This window comes from Equus caballus, chromosome 1 (assembly GCF_041296265.1).
Source record: "Equus caballus isolate H_3958 breed thoroughbred chromosome 1, TB-T2T, whole genome shotgun sequence".
NCBI classification, from domain to species: domain Eukaryota; kingdom Metazoa; phylum Chordata; class Mammalia; order Perissodactyla; family Equidae; genus Equus; species Equus caballus.
Window position 1 is genome coordinate 5378972 of NC_091684.1, and position 27928 is coordinate 5406899.

The following is a 27928-nucleotide window of genomic DNA, read 5'->3' on the forward strand; positions in this document are numbered from 1 at the left end:
GGCATAAGTGAAACCATAGGCATTCAAAGAAATTTGCTAGGTCTGGAAAATGGCAAATAACATCAATGCAAAAACAATCCTTATTAATTATCATGGTTGGATTTGGGAACGAGCTAATATGGGTCAGGTTAGAGAAATTTTGGCTAAGAGTAAGGCATGACTTCTTTCAATTCTGGGCATATGGGTACATAACATTGCGTTTAACTATTTATTTCGAAAGAATTACTGATTCTCAGAAAGTTGCAAAGATAATGCAGGGAGGTGCCATGTACGCTTCACCCAGTTTTAGCCAATGGTAAGAGCTTACGTAATTGTAGTATATCGAAACCAGACAATTAACATTATTGAAATCCACAGACCTTACTCAGCTTTTGCCAGTTTTATGTGCGCTGGTGTGCATGTTTAGCTCTGCACGATTTTATCCCGCGTGTAGGTTGGTATAATCACCACAGTCAAGATCCAGAGTTGTCCCACCACCACAAGACCTCCTACATGCCATTGCATTGTTGTCATTTCCAAGTTCCTCCTTTCCTCCCCCACCCCTGAACCCTTGCAGCGCTAATCTGTTCCATCTCTACAATCCCGTTAGCTCAAGAATGTTACATAAATGGAATCTGACTGTGGATAATCTTCTGAGGTCGGCTTTTTTCACTCAGCGTAGTGCCCCTGAGATCCAAGTTACCTCGTGTATGACAGTTCTTCCATTTGCATGGCTGAGTAGTCTTCCATGATGCAGATGTACAGGGGTTTGTCTAACCGTCCCCCAATCAAAGGACATTTGGGTGGTTTCCAGCGTGTGGCTGTTATAAATCAGGCTGCTATGGACACTCAGGTCCAGATTTTCATGTGGATAGAAGTTCTCATTTCTCTGGGATATATGGTCAGGAATGTGATTGCTGGGTCATATGTTAAGTGTATGCTTAGATTTTTAAGAAACTGCCAAACTGTTCTCCAGAGTATTTGTACATTTGCATTTTCCATAAAAGTGTACCAAGCTTCTCCTTGATAGGATCTGTATTGCCACCATTTTTAGCTTTAGCTACGCTAATAGATGTGTGGTACCGGCTTCTCTGTGGCTCTGGTCTGCATTTTCCTGAAGTGTGGTGATGTTGAACATCTGTTTGTATGCTTGTTTGCCATTCATACAGCCTCTTTAGCAAATGCTTTGTCTTTTGCCTGTTTTCTCATTAAATTGTCTGTATTTTTACTGTTGAGTTTTGAGAATTTTTCATATGAGTCTTTTGTCAGACATGTGGTTTGCAAACACTTTCTCCCAATCTGCATTTTAATTTTTCATCCTCTTACAAGGTCTTTTGTAGAGCAAAAGTTGTAAATTTTGATAAAGTCTAATTTGTGGAAATTTTTTGTTTGTGGATAGTGCTTTACCCTAATATCTAAGATCTCTCCTTTCCTGGACCTTTGGCTCCAGGAAACCAGCTTTTCTTGGGCCTTTTGGCCTGTGTCTGTCAGTGTTCCAGGGCTGTATGCTTTCAGAGTACCTCACTCAGGGTACAGTGGAGGCAAGCGGAAAGCTCAGGACCCTCATGGTGTTGTTTGTCAAGGCCCAAGGTCCCAGCTCGTTCGTTCTTTCCACTACTCAGAGTCACAGGTTTATTGTGCATATCATGTCTGTGGTTTTTATCCATACTTAGCTGGGAGGATCCGGGAGCAGTCTGTCTGTTCCATCTTGTCTGGAACTAGAAGCTGGCTTACAGGATTTTGAGTCTGCTGTTTTGTCCTCATATTTTCCATCCTGGAAATACTTTGATAACATTTTATGAACGCAAATATGTGAAACAGAACTGTATGAACATTGAGTTTTTGTGGAGAAAGCATTTTCTGGAGCAAATCTGGTTAAATCAATTTAAAATAAAAAGAGAAACACTTGAAACATTTCACTGCCATGTAGAAAGTTGGTCAAGGAATTATTTTACCAAAATTATTTATTTTTCTTTTCTTTTCTTTTCTTTTTTTTTTTTGAGGAAGATTATCCCTGAGTTAACTGCTGCCAATCCTCCTCTTTTTGCTGAGGAAGGCTGGCCCTGAGCTAACATCCATGCCCCTCTTCCTCTACTTTATATGTGGGACACCTGCCACAGCATGGTGTGCCAAGCGGTGCCATGTCTGCACCCGGGATCCGAAATGGTGAATCCTGGGCCGCCGAAGCGGAACGTGCGCCCTTAACGACTGTGCCACTGGGCCAGCCCCATCAAAATTATTTTTAAGATCAATTCTCTCCCAAGTAAATTTTGCAGTCAAGCTTTGATTCACAGGTCAGTTTTTCTGTCCACACAATTTCTTATTAATTTCAGCTTTTGCCAGTGTATACTTTCTATTGTGGTCATATTTTTCAATTCCAATATTTTCTAGATCATTTTTACAGATTTGGGTCTGCCAAAGAGGTTTCGAGTCTTCCGACAGTTTTACCATGTGCATTTTATCCTGTCACTTTTCTTTGGTGCTGATTAGTTTCTGCTGTAAGAATCATTAAGAATTGAATGAGGCCTTAGTCTTTCGTGTTTATTTCTTAGCTAATCTTCGAGAAAATATTTCTCCCAAATATCCCAAAATGGCTTTATTGTTTAGGCTGGACAGCCTTCTTTCACTATCTAAATAAAAATAAGCCAACCCTGTATCCTCAGAGACCACCAGAAGCCCTGTGCCCTCCCCAGCACTTCTGGGGAGCCTGGGGTGGGGGAGGTGCTCCCAGGTCTGAGTGTGGGAGGAACAGAGGACTCCAGCAGGAGCCAGCTGCGAGGAGGTGCTGCTGCCCTGGCACAGGAAGGAAAAGAAGGTGGGGAAAGGGCTGGAAAGGGTGGGGGTGGGGTAGGAGTCAGGGGAGCAGTAAGCCCAGGACAATGGCATAACGGAGGTGCCTTTGATACATGGGGAAACTCAAACTTATGCAATTACTTTTTCCTTAAACTCCCAGTCTCTCTGTGAGCATCTTCAGTAAGTCATTCACACACCTTCCACTTTGTCACAGGTGCATCCTGTCATCACACCGTGTCACTCTCACGGTGGTGTGTCACTCCATGAGGAGTTGTTCCATGTCCTGCTCATTCTGACAGTGCCTTCATCCAGGAGGAAAATCGCCTCTGATGGCAGTGAGTTCAGAAGAGCTAGCTCTGGTTGCCACGAGCGATGTCGCCCATTGACATTTTCCTGGCAGAGTCACTGTGATTGTCAGCAGAGCTGCCTGGCTGGGCCAGTGAGCTGGCAGAGGAGGGCTCCTCTGACATGTGCTTGCTGGGCAGAAGCCCCTCGTCCAGGGTGACCAGGGCTGAGGAAGAGGAGGTGTTCTGCTGAACAAGGACACAACCAGTGGCATGCAGGGTTCACGTGGGACGCAGCTGCTGAGCCATCCTCCCACTTCCTCTCTGCCAAAGCAGCACATGGCCAGCTTGGCCAAGAGAACCAGGAGGTTTCCCAGGCCAGAGCTCCCTTAAAAAAGTGTTCTTGTTTGCTTGTGTGTTTGTTCTTAACAGGCACAGTCAACTGAGCTGCCCGAGACAGAAGGAGGCAAGGGGAGGTGTGAGCCAACAGCCCCAGGGCTCTCTCCTCAAGGCACTACTGTGAGTCCCAACTGTGCCTTCAGTGGCCAAGATGCCTCAGCTCCAGGACTGGGGCATGCTTGCTGATGGTGAAGGCCTGCAGGACCCACACAGCAAGGACTGGCTTTCCAGCACTTCAACAAAGGAAAATGGCTGAGTTTTCCCTGGGCTCCTCTGCCTTGTGGCCAGCATCACAGCTCAGCTGCCGCTCATCACCTCTTGGACAGGTCGGGCACTGAGCACCTCCTGGGCCTCAAGACACTCCCTGACTCTCCCCTCTGCTCCCTCTGCACTCCGCCTGGGGCCTCATCTGCTGCCTCATCTTTAGTGAGGAGGGAAACACCAGACCCATGTCGAGGCCTGGGCTCCAGATCCAAATATCCAACCGCCTTCTGCCCTCAGACGTTCGGTGAGCATCTCCAGGCTGGGTTTCAAAGGCCCGGCCTGTGTCTCCTTTCCCCTAGCACACGTTCCTCCCTGCCTCATAACATCCCAGTAAATTCTGTTCCTCCTGCAACCCTCCTCTCCAGGCTGTGGAGAGCAGGCCCAGCCCAACTCCCCAAACCAGAAACTCTTCTATCGCCCTCTCACTGCATCCCTTCCTCGTAGACTTCCACATTCATGGATTCCTCCCCTGTGAAGTCTCAAATCGGGCCCTCCTGCCCTGGCCTGCAGTCCCAGCTTTAGCAACTTGCGCTTTCACTCTTGGTCTTCCCTTCCTTCTGGATCTATCCCTGACACCTCACCTATTTTCCCCTTCTCCCTTTGCCAGAGGGAGAGGCCCTAAACTCATATCTGAATGCGCAACCACCACGTTGCCATAGCCCTTTAGGGATCTCTGTTGCCCACAGGGGAACCCAGAGGGTGACGTTCAAACTGCCAAGTCTGACCAAGGTCACCCAACGGTCCCAAGATGTCAAGCCTCCTTGAATCTCTCTTTGCTCTAAGTCAAAACAATCTGGACTGAGTCCTTCGTGAAATCCTGCAGCCTCCCTGAGGACTTCTGGGTTCCCAGGGGCTCTGACACCCCTGTCCACCTTTCACTCCTCACTCCTGCCCCCATCCCAACAGGCGCTTTCTGCTGCTGCAGGCTGTGCGTGCATCCACTGGCCTCTCGGGGCACACAAGCCTTAGCATGCAGCATCGACATACTTGACTGAAGATTCAGGGATGACCCAAAGAAACAATGACCCTGAGAGAAACAAAACAGACTTAGAATTGTGCATCTGATTTCAGTGCTCCTGAGCTCCTCATTCATCTCTCCCCTTTTGGGTCCCCTGCCTGGAAGATGGATGACGAGTTAGGAGAAGCAGTGTTTGGGTCCCAGGGCTGGCAGAGGCGGTGTAACTGTTCACATTGGGGGTGTGCAGACGCAGGATGGGGAAGGGGCCTGGAGAGGACTATGGCTGCGCTCCGAATCAGACCCCTGAGTTCCGGTCCCTGTTGCAAAATTGCGTGGTTGTGTGTGTCATTTCCCTTTCCTTGGCCTCCACCTCCTTATCTGAGAAATGGGAATAATAACCCTTGCCTTACTTCCCAGAGTTATGAGAATCAAATGAGAAAATACAGGCAGCTGTAAAAATATAAAAGTATAGTATTTGCATTCATCAATTCCTTAAGGACATGGGACCAGAGTTGAGGGGCAGGCCAGACTCTCCTCCATGCAGACTTTACAATCCAATCCTAAGACCATAACGTGTCTAAAACATTACAAATTTAGAAAATGCCTTTTCAATATGGTGAAGAAAATAAGGAGGCCCCGTGATGGGCAGAGCTGAGGCCCACTGCGGAGAAAGCCGGCCACAGCTTCAGTGGAAAAACAAACCACCTGAGCGTGTCCCACGGAGAGCCTGACGCTGGAAACAGCCATCGCAGGCAGATGATAAATGCTGCGGGGGTTTCACAGCTTGCGGGAGTCGACTTTGCTAGAACCAATAAGAGCCTCCTTGACTTAGAGAATAAAGCCCTTGTGACTGTATATGCTTTCAGGGGGAGCCCTCCTGGGGCTCATGGCTCACTGTGTGAATAATGCACCCAAAAACTTTCCCAGGAAAGGAACATGGGGGACTCAGGAAATGGTACGTTTGCAAGATGACCCCTTAGTCCTGTGGCTAGTGGAGTTGGGACCCTGCTGGCCAGCAACAGCAGCCCTCAGACAAAGATATGATGCCACCAACCACAGCCACACACACAAACAAGGAGAAGGGGAGGCAAGGTCTGTCCCCAAGCTATCAGGTCTCTGACATGTGGTCAGTGGCATGTGGTGTAGCTGCCATGTGACCCAAGGGACCAGTTGCCCCACTGCTTTGTCAAAGCTGAACTTCTTGAAGGCGCCCCAGAAAAGAGCTCTTCCACAGAGAGGAGAGAAGCGTTGCTTGGTCAGGGCCCCTGCCCTCCTTGGCAGCATCCTTGCTGGCCCAGGTTTATTGAAGGTGTGCCCTCACCTTTTCTTCCTACTATTCCATTTAAATAAAGAATATGGACTTGCTGCCAAAGTCCACAGGAACATTCTCATCCAAGTTTAATAACAGGAAGATCAACTTTGACCTTGATGACTCTATGAGAGTTTCTTGCAAACACGTTTCCAGGTTCCAGACATGGCCACCTTCCTGCTGCGAAGGTTTATTAGCAACCTGCCAAGGAATTGGAAGATATTTCTTAGAGCGCAGCTCGAGATGTCTCTGCGTCTGTCCCCGTGCCAGCCCAGAAGTGCCTCTGGGTGGTGGGGGAAACGATGCCACCAAGCTGCAAATCTAAGGACGCCTGCCTTCCTTCTGAAGCTCCAAGCGCTGCCCCTGCGTCGGACTCTGCAGCTGCTGCACCCGCCACCGCCTGCTCCTGGAGATGAAAGCCGAGAAGACAAACGGGGGATAAAAATAGCAGGCTCGGGAATAGAGTTCATTAAGCATTCGATTGTCTTTGCCCCAAATGATATTCCTGGGAATTTTGCTTAAAATCATTTCCTACTGTGTTTTAAAAAAAAACAAAACAAAACCAAAAAATAAAACCTCATTCTTGTCTCCACCGATTGCTCCTGGCAGACGTCAGTATTTTCTTTCAGTCTGGAATGGAGGGGTCTGAATTCTAAATTGGTTTGTAGCAGCATATATTGTTAAATCAGTTTTAAAACGTGGATGCTTTGTTCCCAAATATGAATGAACTAGTTAGAACTTGAAAAATCAGAAACAAAAACCAAATAGCCTCAGACATTTGTTGTATACTCTGGCACAATTGTAGTATAAATTAACGTTAAATTCAGGAAAAAGCACTCCAGTGGGTGTGCGGCGTATGCATATTTTAGGGCCTTTTTGCTTGCCTCAGACCCTGCAGCCTCTCCTGTCCTTTCTCTCCCGTTCCCCTCACCTCCCACGCACACGCTGAAATTTTGAAGTTAGACTTTTAAAAACTGTTCAAGGAGGAATAGCCTTTCATGTTCAAACCATCATCCTCTTGGCGCTTGTGAAATTCCGGGTACACCTGACTCAGAGGATGCACAAATGGCCACCCACGTTGCGTTGGGAGGGAGGACCCAGAACTCCCCCACGGAGTGAATTGTCTCTAAGTCAACATCTGCCCGCCGGCCTGAGTCTCCCGCTCCTCCTTGAGGATTTGCAGACGGGCAGGAACTGCTCCGTTCCCCCTCCTCTGAGAGAGTTTTCCCTTTTCTCCTCCTTTTCCTGCTTTGTTCCTTCCCTGTAGACTGCCATTCACCCTGCCTCCCTCCGCAGCCTGGAGGGCAGATTCGAAGACTTACTCTTTAAGTTTGCCCTAGCAAGACTGTTTCTTAAAAATTTAACACACTTTCACACCTCCTCAGGATGGCAATCCATTGTTTGCAACGTATTCCCCACTAGCCAAGAGGGGCCAAGGTTCAAGTTCAAATCCTTAGGATTCTCCTAGCAGTGGAATACAGTGCCTGAGAACTGAGTAGGTGTTTTTTCCTCTCAAATTGAGAGGAGTTGAAACAGAGGCTTAAATTGGACAGAACCAGTGGCGTGGGATGGAATGCCTCAAGTACATGTCTTGTCGTGGCGGCTCACTGCTATTTGACTTCTCTGAACCTCTGTCTCCTCATCTGAAGGAGTAGAGAAGTCGTACTCACCAAACCCCCTCTCAAGCTAGATACAAGACCTGAAGAGTCCTCATCTCTGCCCGCTGTCCCTATTCTTCGCAATATTATTGCAAATGATTTGAAGACAAATGGAATATTTACTGATAATGATTTCTGGCAAGACCAACTAAAGACAGTCACAATAACCCGCTCCCTCTGAGATCTGAAGAAAGACCTGGTCCTGTCACCCCTGCAAGGCTCTTTCTGTAGACAGGGCACCTTCAAGTCTGACCTCTTTGGAGAGCTCAGCTTGGCCCACTCTAAGAGAAGACTCTAAGCCAACAAGCCCTCAACCAGAACTTCCGCCATTCCATTTTGCAGCTGCCTCATAATACCCTAGAGTGGAAAGAGACCTTAGGTAACAGCCAGCCGGAAGTCTTCATTTATGAAGAGATGCAGACACCAAAGCCCAGAGATCAGACACGGCTTGCCCAAGGTAGAGCAGCTAGTTGGTTCAGAGAAAGGAGTTAGTAAGAGGTTAGTGCAGACACAAGCTCATACTGCCGCTCTGAGGCTGGGTGTGGAGCTCCCTGATTGACACATCACAAGGACAGGCGTGTGGGGTCCAAGTCCCTTCCTCGGTCAAGCGGCAGAATGAGTGTCATATCCCCATCCTCCACCATCACCTTCCAGGGACTACCCAACCTTCCCCACACCCTCCCACCTCCTGCCTGGCTTTTAGGACTCTCACTATTTGCTTTGGAACATCTTCTGTTCACCGACTGGGAATAAGTGTGAGAATTCCAAGGGAGTGGTTTCTATGGCAACAACAACCTCATGGAAAGTTTCAGAACTTTTACCTCCTACTCAGAGTACTGCAGACATTCAGAAAGCATAAGGCATGAAGACGAGTGCTAATTATCTGACCTGAATTTGCTGTGGTGGGCAGAAGAAAGACAAGTGCAATGCAGCCTGGCAGACATTCCTCATCGGCACATATCCAAATGACTTTCTGGAAGTGAATCATTGTCATATTATTATAATTTCCTGTTAGAGGTGGCACCAGGGATCACACTGAGGGTCATTTGTCTTGCACCGTGAAAGGCTCGGCCTCATGCCTTTGAAGGTGCAGCGTTGTTTTCTCGTCAAGTTGGCAGAAATGATGATCTCGTTGATTCGATGTCTCTATAGCTGAGATGTCGGTGGGGCTGTCAGGTACTTATCCAGCATTATTGTGGTCCCGACAGCCCCTTACACCACTAGTTCTCTCCATGGCAGCAGTCCTTTGGAGACAGAACCACCAGGTAAAAGAGATTGCCTATTAGATGAAGTCTGGCATTCTGGGGTCCCCTTGGCCCATTGTGAACAGAAGAGCTTGGGTCACTGGGGCTTTTATCTGTTGGCATGGGAGGACATGCTCACATTGCCTTAGTTAGCAAGACCAGCTTCTCATCCATAAATGACTACTGGAGCATTCTGGGGCCTTCTCCCTCCATGCATCACTCAACATCAAGCATCTGCAATTACAAAAGCTTGCTTCCAAGGATGCTGGGATAGAGATGGTGGGACAGAACCTTCAGCAGTCCCTCCACTGATGACATAAATATGGCTCCTAGTGTAAGCCTGGAAATCCTTTTCCACTCTGCCCAGTAGTACTCCTTTGCGAAGTTAATAGTCAGAGAGATCTGCTTTACCCAGACAAGACGAAATCGAGGCAGGCCAGCCCCCAGAAGCAATTCTTGTTTTACCAATTAGCGTAACTTTGCAGACCCAACAAATCATGAGGTAGAAATGCCTCTATTGTAAGGTCTTAACCTTTTAGGTTGACATTAAATTGGAAGAAACTGCTCATGTTAGAAATAATTACTGCTGATAATGAATACAATTAAGCATAAAAGAATCTTTATAACTCCGGGACCATTTGTGCACTTAGAAATCGGCTCATATTTTTCCCTTCACAGATGTTACAATAATGGTGTCAACACTTTTATTTCTTTGTCCATAAGCTGGAAATTATGGCTGTTTCATAAATCGCTAACGTGCTCAGGAGATGGAGGCCCAGCTGCAGAGCACATGAGTTCAGGCTCCTGCCCCAGCCTCATGTTTCATGATGACCTCAGCTTCCTGTGCCGAATGGGAACCGATGCGAGTAAGTACTTGTAAAACTGTTTTTGAAGAGTGAAGTTATGAAGAGGTGCTGCGGTGTCAAACATCTGCTTCATCCATTACACTCAAATAGGAGCTGGGAATGTACAGTAGGCGTAAGAAGCATCAATAAATTAAAATTCTCCTGTGAGCACACTTTCCAAGACTGTGCCAATTTGAACCATGAAAGAAAAAAAGATGCTAAAGAAGAGAAGAGAGATTTTTGCTCCCTCTACCAGAGCTGGTTTGGGGAGTAATAATTAGAATCTGATTTTCCTTATGCAGCTGATGGGCTTCTGTCAAAATAGAAGCATTTTAATGGCTGCATGAGACAATGAGGGTCATATTCATTTTCTCCCTCATGATATTGTCTTCATCAAAATACTAGAAGGTGAAAGAACATACATAAAATGTCATTCTAGTTCAATGTGTAGGTTACAGATGGCATAAATACCTAAATAATTATTTATGATATCTGGAATTCAATACTATTAATTATGTTAGGTTGTGTCACCATGCCAGTAACACCCATTTTGTCAAAACTGATGTAGGTATTAATTATGAAAGAAAAATATACAGAAACCTAATCGAGTTTTAAAGTTTTTAAGTGCGTTGTTTCGAGTTGATGTTCTAAATAAGCAGTTTAGGTAGGAGACGTCCCCCACCCTGTTCTCACACACGTGCACATGCCACCACGAGCAATCTAAAGCCCGGCCCATCTACACTGCCAGAGGAGGGAGTCAGGAAATTGGAAATGGAATGCTCAGTAATCCTCGCAGCCTTTCCCCCTGTCCAGGCTTCTTCCCCCTCACATCATATATCAGAGACAGTCGAGACTGTTCACAACCCCACATCACTCCTGGTACTGGAGGCCAGGTCTCTGAATGCGCTGGCAGCGGTGGGGGGGACTGGTGCACCTGGCGATAGGAAACACGTGCAAGGCTGTGTGTGCAGCTTGCAGCTGGGGGATTCAGAGTATGCCCTGAGGTGTTACTGTGAAGCTTCCTTCTGGGATGACCCAGGTGACCGGCCAGTCCTTGCTAGAATGTCTAGAGTGGATGACACAACTGTTTCCGCTCCTGGGTGGCATTTGGTATGCTCATATCCTAGAGCATCCATCACTCTCAAACCACAATCCTTCCAAAAGTAACTATAAATACCTGTTAGGCCAAAAACTCTAGATTTTTGCCTCATTTATTCCCTAAATAAATAAGTGACATGAGGCCGGCCTGGTGGTGTAGTGGTTAAGTTCTCATGCATCACTTAGGTGGCCCAGGTTTTGCAGGTTTGGATCCCGGGTGCAGACCTATACCCCACTTATCAAGCCATGCTGTGGCAGGCATCCCACATATAAAATAGAGGAAGATGGGCACAGATGTTAGCTTAGGGCCAATTTTCCTCAGCAAAAAGAGGAGGATTGGTGGGAGATGTTCGCTTGGGGCTGGTCTTTCCTGGGGAAATAAGAAAAAATAATAAATGAATGAATAAATAAATAAGTGATAGTGGAAAAATCATATCTCCCCACCTCAGTTTCTCTTATGTGTAAAATGAATTGTGTGACACTGATCAACAAGGACTAAATTCAATCTTTGCATCTCCTTTTAAAAATTCTGATACTAATCCGAGATGATAAATTAGAAACCTCATTCACATTATGCAAAATTATTCAAAACAGATGGCGGAGTCAATTTAAAGGCTATTTTTTTTTCCTATCCCTAAGAACAAGTGCTGTTTTGGGGAAGGAAAGAGAGTCGATTTTAATCTGTTTGCCCTTTGAAATGACCATCAGTAACCTACTTCCAATTACCTGTGGCCTCTGACTGTGGGCCTGGGAGATGGCTTTATGAGTTCGAGGCTGTTTGCATTGCCACCAGAATATCTATAAAGGCACTGTCGGCCCACGTGCTTTCAGAGTTTCTAATTGGTTTCTTAAGCAAAGGGAGCGTTCAATAAGTATTTGGCTTCAAAGTCATTGTTCTTAACCACCAAACTCAAGTGAGGTTTGCTCTTTTAGGCAAACTTGGGTTTGAATCTCAACTCTGTCATTTACCAGCTGAGCGACCTGGCAAGCAGTGTACGTCATCCTCAAGCCTGATGATCTTCATCCCGAAAACGAGGCTATTTGTGTCTACAGGACTGTTCAGGGCACTGAAGGAGTCAATGCAGAATTATTAGCATAGTTCCTGGGACATAGAGGCACTTTCCAGCAGTGCCCATTATTACTGTTGTTATTAATAATATTTTAATCATGCGATTAATAATATTTTAATCTGGCCAGTTTCCTACACTCTCTCTCCCTCATCTGCCTGCCTTGGTGTAGCTATAGTCAAGCCAATTTGTCTTGGATAGTTGAAGACAAATTTGAAGCTATGACGGCCTTGTGGTGTTCTGATTTCGTCTGAGTTACTGTTATGTGTTATTATTACTCATTCCAAAGTGATTAATGTATGATTCATTATTTCATCCCATTTAACCAATAGTTATTAAAATTTTGGTGTACAGAGCAAAATCTACAAATGCAACATTTTGTGAGGAAAAGTGGAAAAGTGCTAGTGGATTAATAAATGAGCAAAGGTACGTGAGGACTATATTGGAGCCAATCCCTTCCAAAGTTATTAAGGCCCAGAGAAGCCCTGGAGGAGCCAGAGACGCACTCAGTGCAAGTGCATGAGTCCTGACGTTTGCCCACGTGGAGCCCTATGCTTCATTGCTCTGGCTCTCCTTAGTTTCACCCGCACATCCAAAGAGTTGGACACACGCAACCCGAGGGGGTCCTTTCACCTCTGACAGTGCTGTGAGCTCTTGAGAGGGCAGTTTGAATGAATACTCTTTAATAATATTTTAGAGTTGAAATCTCCCACTATAATTATGGATTTTTTCATTTCTACTTTCAGTTTTCTCCGTTTTTGTTTATGTATTTTGAGGCTCTTTTATTAAGGGTATACGTATTTAGTAAAGTTATACCTTCTTGATGAAGTCACCTGTTCATTATTATCTAATACCTATCTTTTTTCGTCCCTGGTAACATTCTTCACCAAAGTTCTACTTTGTCCAGGATTAATATAGTCTCTCCGGCTTTATTTTGTTTTTGCTTTTTGATTAGTGTTTTCTGGCATTTCTTTTTCCATTCTCTTACTTTTAACTTTTATGTGTCTTTATATTTAAAGTGAATTTCTTAGAGATAACATACAGTCAGCTCTTGCTTTTTTGCCCATTCTGACAAACTCTGCCTTTTAATATTGGCATTTAAACATTGACATTTAATGTAATTTCTAATATAGTTGAGTTTAAATATATCATGTTGCTATTAGTTTTCTATTTGTCCCATCTATTTTTTTTTGTTTCCCTTTTCCTCATTTTCTGTCCTCTCTTGGGTTGAGTGTTTTTTATGATTCCATTTTTATCTTCACGATTGGCTTATTAATTATAGTTTTATACATTTTGCAGGCTGCTTTAGGGTTTGTAATAATCCTCTTTATCTTATATCAGTCACCTCAAATACTATTATACCACTTCCGGTAGAATGTACTAATCTTATAACAGTAAACTTTCATCTCTTCCCCCCATCCATTGTGCTAGTGTTGTTACGCATTTTTTTCTATGTATAAGCCCACAATATATTTTTACTATCTTTGCTTTAGACAGTCAAAGATCCTTTAAAGAAATTAAAAATCTTAAAAATTCTTTTATATTTATCATTCTTTTTGCCATTTCTGGAGCTCTGCATGGCTTTGTGTAGAATTAAATTTCCATCCGGTATCATACTGTCTCTGTCTGAAGAACGTCCCTTCATTTTTATGGTGCAGTTCTGACAATGAATTTGCTCAGCTTTTGTTTGTAAGAAAAACTCTTTGTTTTGCTTTCCCTTTGAAAGGTATTTTCACTGGCTATAAAATTCTTGGTTAGCAGTTTTGTTTTGTTTTGCTTTATATTCCTTAGTATTTTAAAAATATCACTCTGTTATATGCCAGCTTTCAAAGTTTCTGACGTTAAACCTCCGATATTTCTCATCTTTGTTTCTCCATGTGTAACGTTTATTTTCTTTGACTGTCTTCGAGATTTTCTCTTTGGTTCTTTAGTGGCTCAACCATGATCTGACAAAGTGTGTGTTTAATTTATCTTTCTCAGAGTTCTTTGAGCTTTTTGGTTTTGTGACTTGTTTGACTTTCATTAATTTTGGAAAATTCTGGTCATAATCTCTTGAAATATTTCTTCTGTCCCATTCCCTTTTTTACCTTCTGGGATTGTATTTGCAGATATGTTAGACCATTTGATATTATCCCACATGTCTTGGGACTTCTGTTCTCTTTCTCGTCCATGCCTCTACTCTTTTTTCTCTTTGTTTTTCAGTTTGGATAATTTCTATGGATTTAGCTTCAAATTCACTATCTTTTCTTTATGTGCTCTGTCTAGTCTGCTAATGTATCAATTGAAGGAATTTTTTACTCTGCTATTATGTTTTTTATTTCTAGCATTTTCATTTGACTCTGTTTTGTAGTCTCCATTACTTAGCTGAATTCCCTGCATTTGTTCATGCAAATTGTCCACTTTTACCCTAGATCTTTAACATATTGATTGCAGTTATTTTTAAGCCCCTCCTGTTAGAGCCCACGTCTGGTTCAATCTGGGTCTGTTTCTGTTGGCTATCTTACCTCTTGAAGGTTTTTTCCCCTTGCTTTTGTCTGTGTGTGTTTTGTGATTTTTGATTGGAAGAAGGACATTAAGTATAGAAGAATAGTAGATACTGAGGTAAAGTGTGTTTGTGCTTAAAATCAGCATACTTCTTCCTCTGTCAGATCATTATTGTGTGGAGTTGAGTCAATCTAGTCCCTAGCTGAGTAGCATTTGGGTTTTGTTGTTGCCATAGTTATACATAGTGCACCACAGACTTAAATCCCTTCTCTGGTGGGCTGCCGCAGTCTTGTTCTTTGTGTGGGCCTGGCTGCCTGAGGGTTCTTCAGTGTTCCTGTTCTAGCTTTAGCTTCCAAAAGTTCCTGCACACCTCTGTAAACTGGGGGGGCCCTCTCCACGATCTGCATTCCTTCAGTGGCCGACTACCGTTGCTTGTACCTCGTGTAAGACCTGGGGTGAGATCGGGGGCTGGTTCTCATCTCTCCTAGCCTAGCCTCAGTCTTGGGCAGGCTGTGTATATCTGTACATTCAGGTGGGGTTTCAGTGTTCCTGCCTCCTCCACTGGCAGCCGGATTTTGCTGTAGATCTTTAAGAGTGTCTTTGTTGGGGGAGAGTTTCCTGCCCCTGTCCCAGAGGGAGGCTTCCAGGCTCCTGTTTGGGGCAGAGAAAGCTGCATTTTGTCTCTATGTCTTCTAGGGAGGCAGTGAGTCTTTGCCTGTGTCCTGGGGTGGGGGTAGGGGTTTTCTGTCCCTTCCTCAATGGTTTAAGACTTTTTCTTAATATGAGAGAAAACTCTGAGAAGAGGGGTTTAGTGCATATGTGCCAACGAAGGGAGCTCACACAGGTCATCTCTCCTCCCCTAGCCTTTCTCGTAAGCACCTAGTAGTGGCCAGTGGAAAGGACCTTGTGAGGGATTGTGGATTCTCTTTGTATCTGGGGCTCCCAGGCATTTAAAAGCCTCATTGTAGCCCACTCACACTTGGTCTCTAAGAGTTTGTTAAAATTTCAGCTTTTTTCTTCTGACTTGTGTTCATGATATCTGCCTCTTTTTCCCCATGCACTGCCAAAAGTGAAACCATTAGTATGTCTGATGTCTCCTAGGAGAGGCTTGTCAACATTCAGAATTCAGTTTACCTAGTTGCTTTGTGACATCAGTTCAAGAAAATGTGAGATTTATAGATTATCCAATTTTTTAAAAAAATCGTTGTTATAGTGGGAGCAAAGATCTGTTGAAGGTTTCTACATCCTAAATGGAAGCAGAACTCCCAGGCAGAGGAAACTGGTAAAATGACTCCTGAGGCCTTTTCTCAAGCTCTGAAGAATGGCGGTGACTTGGTTGGGAGCCTTGAAGCTGTGCATTCAAAGGAGTATTTCTGCCTCATCTTTTCTGTATTTCTCTAAACTCACCCCCTTGTTTTCTCTTATATTTACTATGCATTCCCTTCTCAGCGTCCTTTGAAAAAGGAGAGAGCATTAGTAGAATTGGCTGCACCAGGCACATAGACACCAATAAAGAGTGCATTTTAATAGATTTTTTAAATTTAAAAAAATTCAACTATATTATAAATTCTTCTCAATTGTGTTTTTTGCGTGTGTGGTACCTGCTTTGTGAGCTACCTCAGGGGTACATCTATTGGGCTTGGCTTTTGGGAAGAGCAGAGAACTGTCATAAAACTTACTCCGTGCATATACTAAAAGAGGTGATAGGTTTGCTTAGCAAACACATGGTAGTTTTCAATGATGATATTATCCCAGAAAATAGATGAGTAATGCCAGAAAATAGATGAGTAATGCCGTTACACAATACTTGTTGGATAATTATTTGCAGATAATCCATGATTCCATCTCTGGAAGACATTATTATGCTCTGAAAAATTTTGGACTATTTGGTACTTACTATTTGCATAAATTTTGTGCTTTCTGCCCATTACATTATTTCACACCAGCAAGACAGATGATACGCTATGATAGAAATGAGAACTTCAATGAGTAGACTGAGAGGAATTTGGGTTCCCTCATGGATTGGTGAAATAGTCTGACTAGACACCCATGTAGGATCATTACTTTTTTGTTAAGTGAATTTAGCTGTGTTTGGTAGGTTTTCTACAGTACGATGCTTACTGGAAATTTGAGAGAAGTTGAGGATGGGTTAATCTCTGTAGATAAAGATTTGAATATGTTTTTTAATATAACAATTCGTATTTCAACATTTTAACGGTAAAACTACCATTTAAGGGCTCAACATAGAGATGCCAATGACAATGATAACAGGAACAGCAACGCCCTGTCTGGAAGCTGAGGTGGTAAGGGTGGAATAGCCCAAAGAGAACTTGATGATCACTTTGCTCAAGTTCCTTCCCTCTGCCTAGAAATCTTGTCGTCATCTTCCCTTCGGTATCTTTTCTGCCTTGGTCTCCCATCCTGGTCAACCACACCCGTGTCCACCAGGCCCCAGCCTGGAACTGAGAGGTGTCTTTTGCTCTTAATTACCTTGTTTGCCAACAGCTGTACCAGCAGACAATTCTTATTGCCTCTTCTTTCTCTTCTTAATATCTGTGCTCTCTCTCCTCTCCAGCCCATAGTTCAAATTATTGCTGTTTCTCATCTGTAGGTAGAGTGGCCTTCTGATTGGTCTGCTTCCCTACATTTCAGACTTCTCCAAATCCTCCTCCATCATCCGCCAAAATGACCTTTCGAAACTGCAAATCCAATCATGTGACCGTCTTACCAAATGTTTTGTTATTTTCCCCTTAACTACAAGATGGAGTTCAAATTCCTTATCCTGGCATAAATGCCCCCCATCGTCTGGCCCCTGAGTGTATCCTCAGCATCTTCCCTCGCCATGACCTCCAGCCACCTCCCCTGCTGCCAGCTAAGGCCCAGCTAAGGGACCCTCAGCCTTTCACACCTCTGTGGCTGGTCCTGCTGGCCCCTGGGCTACTCTCCTTCCTTCCCTCTCCCTGTTGAATTCCTCCTGCCTTCAGGGATCAGCTCAAGGCCTACTTCTTTGGAGAAACTCTGCCTGTCTTCCCCTCTTTCTCTCTCATCCTCTACCCTCAACATTCTCTTCTGTGAGCTACCGGTGTAGCCGGGAAGGCTCACCTTTATCAATGGCTCATAACAACTTAGTGCATCTATTGGTTTGATGTCCATCATCTCCTCCTGGTGTGTGTAAACCTTTGCCCCTTTGCAGGGGGCAGCTGAGTGAGGTTGGGGACAGGGCTTGTGTCTTATTGCAGTTTTTTATCTGTATCTTGTCATGATCCTTCATGCATATAAGTTAGCAAATGTCTATTAAATAAATGTAGGTTGCCTGATGGAATACGGTTTTCTGAGATCATGTCTTATGCTTTCGAGTAGCAGAGGACAGAGAAGTGGCACTTTGGGAAGTTTGATGAGATGAGGCGTGGATGTGGCATATATATGCTGTTAGAGCTTTCTCCTGGCATTTCAGGGTCAAGGTCAAAGTGGGCAGTTAGTATTTGTGAACCCTTGGGGTAGAAAGCACTGTTACGGCCTCTAAACATCAGTGTGACCTCATATGCTCTGTCCCTTCCTTTATGGGATTTTCTGAGTCATTTCATTCTTTACAAGACTTCCAGCTGTGCTTGTCATGCTTGCGAAGCCCACATTTCTCTCCAGACCACAGTCCTTCCTCAGAATCATTCCTGCTTTTCCAGTGGCTTCTTAGGCAATTCCACTTGGATGAGTCATACAGGTACCTTGACTACGGACAACCCAAACTGAAGTCACTCTTTCTCTTCCTTTCTCATCCCCTGCCCCGGACACTTTCCCATGCTCTTTGCCCCTGGGTTGATGCCATCATTATTAACTTTCTCATGTCATCTAGACCTCTCAGGCATCTTTGAGTCTTTCCTTTGAGTCCTTCTCAGCAGTCCACTAGTCACCGAGTCAGGCCCATTCACCTCTGAAACCTCTTATATCTGCCCCTTCCTTGCTTAGATAATTGCACCAGCTCCCTGGCAGGTGTTCTTGCTCCTGGTTCTCCTCACTTCTCAGGCCACCTTCCAACCTTCCATTAGCACCATCCAAGGTACATAAGGCTCAGAGTTCTTCTCGGAGTATACAAGGCCCTTCACAGTTGGCCACATTGGGTTTGCTCTCTGCTCCTTTGCAGTGTAGGCACTGTGCTTTGGTCTTAGGACTCTTTCTTTCTCCTGAACACAGTGTGAGCTGCCTGGACCCATCCTCTGCTCTTGCTCTGCTATGTTCCTATTCCTGCAACACTTTCTTCTCATTTCTTTGCCTTGAAAACTCTGACATCATATTTAATATCCTGTTAAAATATCACCGCTCCCCCTGCATGAAATCATCCTGACTTCCCCATCAAAGTCAGTGCTTTCCTTCTCTTCGTGCCAGGAAACTTGAGTATGTACCTCCGGTGAGAATTTATCACACAGTATCGCAATTTCTCTCCGTTGGTCTAGGAAGTGCCTGGGGACAGGGACTGTGTCTTGCTCACCTAGGCACCCTCAGTGCCTTGCACAAGGCCTGGAAATCACAGGTACTCAAATATCTGAACACAAGTGTGAATTAGAAAGATCAAAGACTTGTGGGGTTGGCGGTTGCAGGGAGAAAAGGGGGCTGGCGGTTAGGAAGAGAAAGTGCAGGAACAGATGAGGGCCCAGCTTGCACTGAGGTGTTTATTTGTTTTTGATAATGAAACCTTGGGAGAAGGGGTAAAAGAAAACATGGTCCTTAACTAGTCACCTTTTTCTATTATTCCTCTTCCTGGGGATGGAGCCAAGATATATTTAGAAGGGGTCTAAAGTTTCTTGGTAAAGTTTATGATTCTAGGACAAATCAAAAAGGTTTTTGCATTGTATGCATTTTTTTTCTGGCACATGGCTTAGCAATTGCACTCTGCAGGTCCGCAAGGACTCTTGCAGTTCCAAGATTCTGCGAAATCGTCTCCAGTAAGTCTTTGTAATAGGGAAGTCCAAGACAAGATGTTGCTTTTCAAGGTGTAAAGGAATCCATACAAACCTACGCTGTGTATGCTATTACCTGGATTGCTAACTACAAGCCCGTTACTGGCTGATAAATTTAATTCATGGCACCAAAATGGGGTGACGAAGAAAGCAAAGCCAAGGTAGGCAGGTTGGGAGTCCGAAATCAAAGTCAACAGCGAAAGAAAGATCTGAAAAGAATGACATTCTAGCTCCTCATTTCTTTTCCTTTCAGGCTTTATGGCACTTGGAAGAAACAAAAGCTTTACAGAGAAAAGGCTGGTTTGGCAGAGAAGGCTGGCTTCCCCCTTCAGCTCACTTTCCTGTCTTCCTGGCTCTTTTCTCTTTTGAAACAAAGCACTGAAAGGGCCTGCGTTAAGGCTTCACCTCTCCTCTTCCTTCCTCTCTCTTGCTTCTCTCCTCTATCTCCTGAATAGTTCTGGAGAAAGCAGCATTTACAAACGTGCTGTGCTGTGCTGGGTGCTGAGTCGGCCCTTCTCTCTCTCTGTCTCTCTCCCCGCTCCCTCTTTCTCCCTGATGTAATGTCTCTGAGTTTGTCTGGCTCCAGCTGTCCTCCCCTTGAAGCAGAAAGTGAGGGGGGTAAGTTTGGGGAGACAATCTTGACGTTATTCATAAGGCCGCATTTCGTTCCAGCAACTCTGTTGGATCCACGATAGTGCAAATCTTCAACTGTTCCCCTCTCTTGGAGGATCAAATTTACAGTTTTCTCCTGGCTGTTCTTCATGGTGAGACACTTGAAATCCACAGGCAGACTGAGCCAACTGGGCAGAAAGTGTGGAATTCTGCAAGGCTGCTGAATGAAGTCAGGGACCAGCCTAGCTAATTTGCTGATTTACTCAACTTGACCCAAATGAATTTCTGTGTAAACAAAATTTATGAAGAAGTCTTTGAATAATTCTATTAAATGAAATGCCGGGCTTTTATTTTCCATTTTATTACATTTTCTGAACACTGTGTATTCCAATCATATTGAAACATTTTGTTTTCAGGCTCTGTAGAAAGTGCTGATGGTTGAACCTCAAAAGAATTGAAGGGTTAGTTCATAAATGAATAAAAAGCCAGCGGCATTTATCCAAAGTTTGTTTAACTATCCTAACCTCATGGGCCTGTAAAAATTCAACTGAAAATCATTGAGAAGAGGTTTTCCCATGAGATCCTTTGGCACTTTCTGCTTCTGCTTGGATCAGAAATACCATGAGAGTATCTTTTTTTTTTTTACTTGCAACATTTCAACACTCCTAGTTCCATTTGCAGATGGAGAAGAGCAGAGGGGGGAAAAAAGGGAATGGGAGAAAAACATGGTTGAACTTTTCTTAACCTAGAAGTTATTGCAGCTTTTACATGAAATTTCAAGCCAAAACATCCCCGGTTGAGGCCAATTGCCTCTGCCTAGGAAACCTCCCAGTCACAGGGGCCTCCTTCACCAAGGTTCTGGTTGAAGATGGCCGTTTCAAATCAAGTCTAGGACATCTGATGGTGGAACTCAGCCTCTGGCCTCACCACCCATTAGCCCAACCTCTCAGGGTGTAACAGATACGGAAATTAAATCATTGATCCAACTAGACCAGTGCTCTGGTGTTCATGGAATAGCGTATTTCGTATCAGTCCTTTAGAAGGAGAGGTTGTGTGAATACATGGATTGCAAAACTAGCCACAATCCTCATATCTGTAGAGACGGCAAGAAGATTAGTGATTGCCTCACACAGGGTCGGGGGAGAGCTGGAGGGAAATGGGAGTGATTGCTAATGGGAATGGGATTTCTTTCTGGGGTTAAGAAAATATGCTAAAATTGATTGTGGGGATGATTGCACAACTCTGTAAATATACCAGAAACCATTGAGTTGTACCCTTAATTGGGTGAATTGTATGGTACGTGGATTAAATCTCAATAAAGCTGTTATACTAAAAGAAAGAACCACAATCCTTCACTCCTCTCTGAGCCCACGCCCTTTGCAATGTGACTTTGCAGCTCTTCCCATCAAGGAATGGGGTCTACGTTCACATCTGTTGACTCTGGGCTACCTTGTGGCTCTTGTTGGCCCATAGAACATGGCAGAAGTGACAGTATGCCAGTTCTGAGACTTAATTCCCTCGAGGCCTTGCATGCTTCTGCTCACTCTTTCTCCACTTCTTCACTATGAAAATGCACCTGGGCTAGCCTCCCGGAAGGTGAGAGAACCTGTGTGACAGAGCTGAGTCATCCCAGCTGAGGCCATCTCAGCCCACCTGCCAGGTGCCTGCAGATACATGAGCGAGCCCAGGCAAGATTAGCCAAGCCTGCCCAGAACAGCTGAACTGCTCACTGAGCCATAGATGCATGAGGCATAAGAAATTGTCATTTTATGCTAAGCGTTGGGGCAATTTGTTCTGCGGCAATGCCTGACTGATACGTGTGGCAATCTCTTTGAGACTCTAGCAGCATGGGAAGAGAAAATGGCACAGGTTGCACTAGTTACCCACTGGGACCATAACTTCACTCCGATTTTTAGTCTTTGACCAAAACTTTCCAATTCTTTCATTTTTCCTGAAATAGTAATGAAACTCATCCTTGGATAGGTCAGAGGTGTGATCATTGGACACTTGCCCTTAGATGGCATGAACATCACATTAACATTTTAGGACCTTCTGGAGAGGAAAGTGCTGGGCTGGTTGGAGCACCCAGCCTTCCCATCAACCTGGGAGGGGCTGTGAAGCATTTTCATCACAAAAGTAGGGCCAGCTGTTATTTGTTACACATGGGTCACACCTACAGCATCCTGATGTGGCTGACATAGTCCACTCTTGTGTAATGGGGGGAAATCAGCTTGCAAAAATGTAAACAAGATTCACGACCCTCACACAGCAGATGTTTTATGGAAGCCCCCACTCCATTAAGTGTCTTGGGATGGCTGGGGAAGTGGAGGGAGAGCCTGCTCCCAAGGAGCCTGTATCCTGCCAGGGGCAGGGCTGTGGAACAGGCTCAGGCAAAGGGCTGAGAGAAGGGAAGGGCAAGGTCAGAGGTGGCTGCATGGGAGAGGCACACTTCTAAGGAGCTGAATGATTTTTAAGTTTTTGAATTTTGTCAAGAGTCAGGTGGAAATGACCTGAGCCAAGGTCCAGAGACAGATAAGAATGGGGAGTACATATATGTAGGAAAGCGTCCCACATGGACGCTGCCCAGCAGAACTTTCTGCATTGCTGGTGTGGCAATTGACATTAGAAATGTGGCTGGTATGACTGAGAAATCAAATTTTAAATTGCATTTACTTTTAACTAATTTAAACTTAAATAGCCACACATGACCAGTGACTAGCATATGGGACAGCTCAGCTCTATGCGAGGTAGAGACGAACATTTTCTTTTTTTGCTGTAACAAATATTGTACAGCTATTTTTTTCAGAGAAACACTGGGCTCTGATTTAGTCATAACTAACTTCCACACTCCCAACCACCCAAATTTCTTCTGTCTGTAAGAGATCAGCTCAGTGGGACCCAGCACCCACATGTTCAACAAGTGCGTGTCATCATGGACTGTTCTCCATGTGCAAGGTGCTCTGCTTGGCAAAACACAAAACAGGAGAAAAGGGTCGTGCAGTCCCTTTGAGTCTGGCTGTTTAAAGCTTACAAAACTGCAGGAGTGGCTTTGATAACATTTTGGAGTAAAATTATTTAAATTAGAAAATGATGAATTTACAAGAATAAGGAACTTGTGCATTTAGAGAAGGCTCGTCTTAATTCTGGAGGTTGGCAGGTTTGATTTCTATTGTCATTGAAGATGATGTAATTGTGCCTTAATAAGCGAAATTATTAAAGGACTTATGCGCTTTCATTTGTGAAACCCAGGGAGAAAGGTCAATAAGGACTCCCCCCTGCAAATCTCCAAAGAATTTGAATTTAAAATTAATCTCATTCTATAAGGAAACATGTAAAATCAGAAAGACAGAAAGCAACCGAAAAAAAAAGGAAAAAACCCCTTAATTTATGTTGACTTCATTATTCTCTAGATTAAAAGCAGCTCAACATAAAATGAGGACTTTGAGTTCAAACTTTTAAGGAATTCCCATATTTGCATCAATTTTTAAAAGGTTTTATAACTAATGAACTTGGATTTCTTTTGGCATGGCATAAAATCCATTTGTACAGTTTTTAATTAAGAATGCAGCCTATGCAATTAAAATTAAGGGTAGGGACTTCATCTGATGTCCTATGAGAACCCCAGTCGAAAAAATTATGGTAATGCTGTGTGTCCTAAAAGCCTTCTCTGGGTGTCACAAACACGTGGTGAGCAGTCACCCCCACTGCATGATGAGGATTTGCTTAAAGTTGATAATTAGGAACATTTAATTTTGATGTTTTAGGGCCTGTTTACCAGCAATCTCCCTGGCATTTGTTGTGGGCTTAGGAAGCAGGGCCAGGATCATCTAAAATTGAACTCAGAAAGTATAGACTGGGTCAAATTCACAAGCCATAATGCAAATAGTACAGTTTTTACATAGGCAGGGGAATTCCTAATGTAGATTTTAATATTTAAAGTTACCACTGCCATTATTGAGAATATTAAGATGCTTTCATGTCAAACTGATTAAAATTACATTTGGAATAATGAATGACATGTAATGTACAAATACCACTCACTTCTGCTTTTTTTTTTTTTTTTAGTATAAACAACTGTAATGGAAAGTCTTCCAATGTAGTCTTTGGGGAGAGTTGGAGCGAGGCGGCAGAAACCCGGGGCCAGCGGGTCCTGTGAGGTGGTCTGCTATGGCCTTGTGAGTCACAGCTGGCTGAGAAGGAGACTCAACGGGAAACTGAACTCCTGGAACTCAGTATTCCTGTTCTTCCTAATGTCTGGAAGACTGAGGATGCCTGTTAAAGGAGGTTTTTATATCTGGCAGCAGGAGACAGCCCAGGTTGCGGGACTCTGAGGCCCTTTCATTTCTTTAAGCAGCTAGGGTGCAGCTCCACTTGTATGCTGTGGGATGCTCCCTCTCATCAAAGCCGCAGCAGGTCCTTATCAAAATCATCTTGGTTCCATTCTCCCAGGGTGTAGGTCACATACAAAGCTGTGCTTCTGGCGTTTGTATTCAGAACGCGGATATACCGGCCTCCCCAGGTAGCCCTCACAGTGAGGAAGGTTAGTTGAGAGCCAAGCCTGGCAAGGAGTCCCCTCCCGTGTGCTGGCAGCTCTCAGGGGCTTCCTTGAGTCTCAGCAACCCACCATAATTCCCCAGACAAAGCACCAGGAAGAAGCTGCTGGCTCCTGCCTGCCCCCGTCCCCAGTGCAGCCCACAGAAGCGGGGAGGACGGTGGCCCTCTGCAAGAGGTCGAGGCTTGCTTGGGGGCCTCCAGCATCCGAGATGAGGACGCCTGCAGTGCCTCCGCCACCACTCCTCCATCAGCCTCTCTTTTATCACCAGAATGACCTTTTGTATTGTTATTACTAGATTTTGTTTTTTAAGAAAAGTTTTAGGTTTATGGAAAAATGAAAAAAAGTACAGAGTTTGCATACACTCTCTCAGGCTGGCCCCACCCCCTAGATCCTATGGGTAATGTCTTGTGTTAATGTGGCACCTTTGTTAGAGAGGATGAACCAGTGGTGACACGTTATGATTAACTAAAGGCCGTGGCTTACCTTAGGGTTTCCTCACGGTGTTGTACATTCTACGGGTTTGGACAAATATATAACGGCACGTATCGTATCCACCATTACAGCATCATACAGAATAGTTTCCCTGCCTTAAAAATCCTCCATACTCCACCTATGCATCCCTCCCTCCCCCTAAACACAGGGATGGGATCATGTTATCCCCTGTGTAAAACTGTTAAATTCAAAGGGCTTCCTGGCGCCCTCCCCTACCGGTACAAGCCGATTCTATTGCTGCCTCTTTCCTTCACCTGGAAGAGTTATTAAAGAGAGCACAACTCCATAGCTGAGGGCATTAAGAACCTTCATGCTCTACCTGGTCCCTGCCTGCCTGTCTGGCCACATCAATCCCACATCCTTATATCTAACGAAGTGTCCTGGATGAGGGCATGGGCTTTGCTCTCAGACATACCTGGTCTGGAACCCATCTCCTTCACTCTCCAGGTGCCTGACCTTGAAAGAATTAACTACTGTCAACAACATCGTAAAATATTAGTGACACACTGGGAAGGTATTTGAAACAGAAGCAGCAAGTGTATCCTAAACATAAGAATAGTCTGTGCATGTTTCTTTTATTCATTGAACAAGTGTTTGCTAAGTGCTTACTAACATGCCAGGACATCAGCACCCAGGCATTAAGATGTCAATATCATACCCATTATCTCAGAAAGTCTATATCTCCATTGACATATAGAAATAAAAATAAATATGTATTTACAATTTCTTTCTAGAAAAGTCATGCCAATTTAAGTGCCTACTGAGAGAGTACTAGAATACCATCTCTGGTTCACTTATAACCACTGATTCTTCTGTTAAAATATTTGCCAATCTGATATACAAGATAGTGTTTTGTATTGACTCACATTTATTAGATTATGAATGATTTTCACGATTATTACTCACTGATTTCTCCTTTGAATTACCATTTTGAGCAGATAATGCTATCTGCAAATAATAGCCTTTAGATTATTCCTTACATTTTAAAACTAGTTTATTTGGATTGCATTGACTAAGGCATCCAGCACGGTGCTCAGGGTCTGGGGTATCCTTTCCTCATAACTGATAGTAAGGGAAGTGTTTATAATAAGTTGCCATTGAGAATTATGCTTGCTGTGTATTTGCGGATGATCTTTTTGATTAGGTCAAAGTTTCCTTCTACTTCTTGTTAGTTCAGAGTTATTTGCTTAACATGAGTAGTGGTTTTATTCAGTGCTTTTCTGAATCCACCGTAATGATCACATATAAAGTATTTTTTTTCTGCTAATTTGTTAATGTGGCATATACATTTATAGACGTATCACCAATTTTGCACTCCTGGAAAAAACCTGAGTTGAGTTCATGTTTGATTGTTTTCTAGTCCTTATGACTGTATAAAATGGGGATTATCTGTTCTCGAAGGTTTGGAAAAATTCAGCCGTAAGGCTATCTTTGCTTCTAAAACTATCCAGGAGAGTGTCTTTTGCAGCATTAGATGTTTACTAACAATTCAATTTATTTAGTGGTATAGGTTTATTCAGATTTTTCTGCATTTTACTAACGAAATATATTTTTTTAATGTATTGGTAAACATTTTCTAGAACGTTGTGCATTTCATCCAACTTTTCAAATTTACTCACATTGCATTGTTCAGAATATTTTGTGTGTGTACTTAAGCCTCCTTTCTGTTCTTGATATCTTTATTTTTTGCAGTTTTTTCCTCTTGTTTATTCTTGTTGGAGTTTTTGTTGCTGCTGCTTGTTTTTTTCTAATTAATTAGTCTTTTTAAAGAGCCATCTTCAGATCTGTTTACTTTATTTCAGTTACATTTGCTCTTGGTGTTACTATTCCTTTATTCTATTTTTTTATTTATTTCAATATTTCTTTCTTCTAAATAAATGTATTTAAGACTATAAATTTGCCTCCAATTACTGCTTTAGATACATCCCACAAATATTTGTACGTACTAGAGTCCAGGGTCTCATTCCAAATATTTTATAATTTTCATTGCTGCAGTGTGATTTCCTCCTTAAACTATGGTTTGTTTAATGAATCTTTTAGTTTTCAAAATGTGTTTTATCATAGTTTTCTAATTAAATTGATTGAAATATCTTCTTTATTGATTATTCTTATCATAACAAAAGGTCTCTCTTTTTACCTTCAATTTTTATATTTTCTATCTCACTAAACAATTTTCTTTCAGTTGGTATTTCCCTGAGATGCATTTTTCCATTTCTTTACTAAAAATATTTTTGATTCATTCTGTTTTTGTTGTATATCTTTTAAGAAGCATATATGTATTTATATTTTAATCTGGCTGATGTTCTGATTTTAATATGTGAGTTTATTCTATTCTTTGCAGTAATGGACACATTTAGGATTATGACTGTCGTACTTCTTGGGTCCTTTTTTTTAACGTTTGTCTTTGTGTGTTTTCTCCTTTCTATTTTCTCTGAGGGGTTTCAGATTTTTTCTCTATCCTTTGTATTTTTCTCTGCTGGTTTGGAAGTTACAGATTGCCCTCCTGGTTCTGTGGTTATCACTAACTGTTTAGAGTTTATTTAAAAATTATGTGAACATGAATGTGGAGTTATTTCATATCTCCATCTGGCTCCTGAACAAGGCTAGGATTTCAGCATGTTAAGGATCCAACAGCTAACTTCCTGTCCCCTCCCTTACCTTCTCTGTAAGGTTTTCCAAGGTTGAGTTCATCATACCAAATTCACGTAATTAAGTATTATTTCTCAATGTCAATAATTAGTTAAGTTTACCAAGTATTTTATCAATATTTCTTGAGCCCACCTCTTCTCTCGGAGCTTGCTTTAATTCTTGCTGAAGACAGACATCTAGCAGACCTTTCAGTGAGGGGCTTTGAGTGGCAAATGTTTAGCCTTTGCTTTTCTGAAAATATCTATTTTTCCATCAGTTGACCCACGTTTGCTCTCAGAACTTTGGC

The 27928-nt window shown here is 43.4% G+C and overlaps 1 long non-coding RNA gene across 2 annotated transcripts; it reads right to left on the reverse strand.

Moving 5' to 3' along the window:
- Positions 1-5130: 5130 nt before the first annotated feature.
- LOC111772761 (uncharacterized) lies at positions 5131-27928 on the reverse strand. Of its 2 annotated transcripts, XR_002806782.2 has the most exons (5): positions 27775-27928; positions 16873-17081; positions 16280-16344; positions 8533-9847; positions 5131-6392 (listed from the first exon to the last, which is right to left on the reverse strand). It is a non-coding gene; the product is annotated as an uncharacterized lncRNA (long non-coding RNA). The 2 variants fall into 2 exon arrangements; XR_002806785.2 differs by lacking the exon at positions 8533-9847 and having other exon boundaries at positions 6046-6392; positions 27775-27915.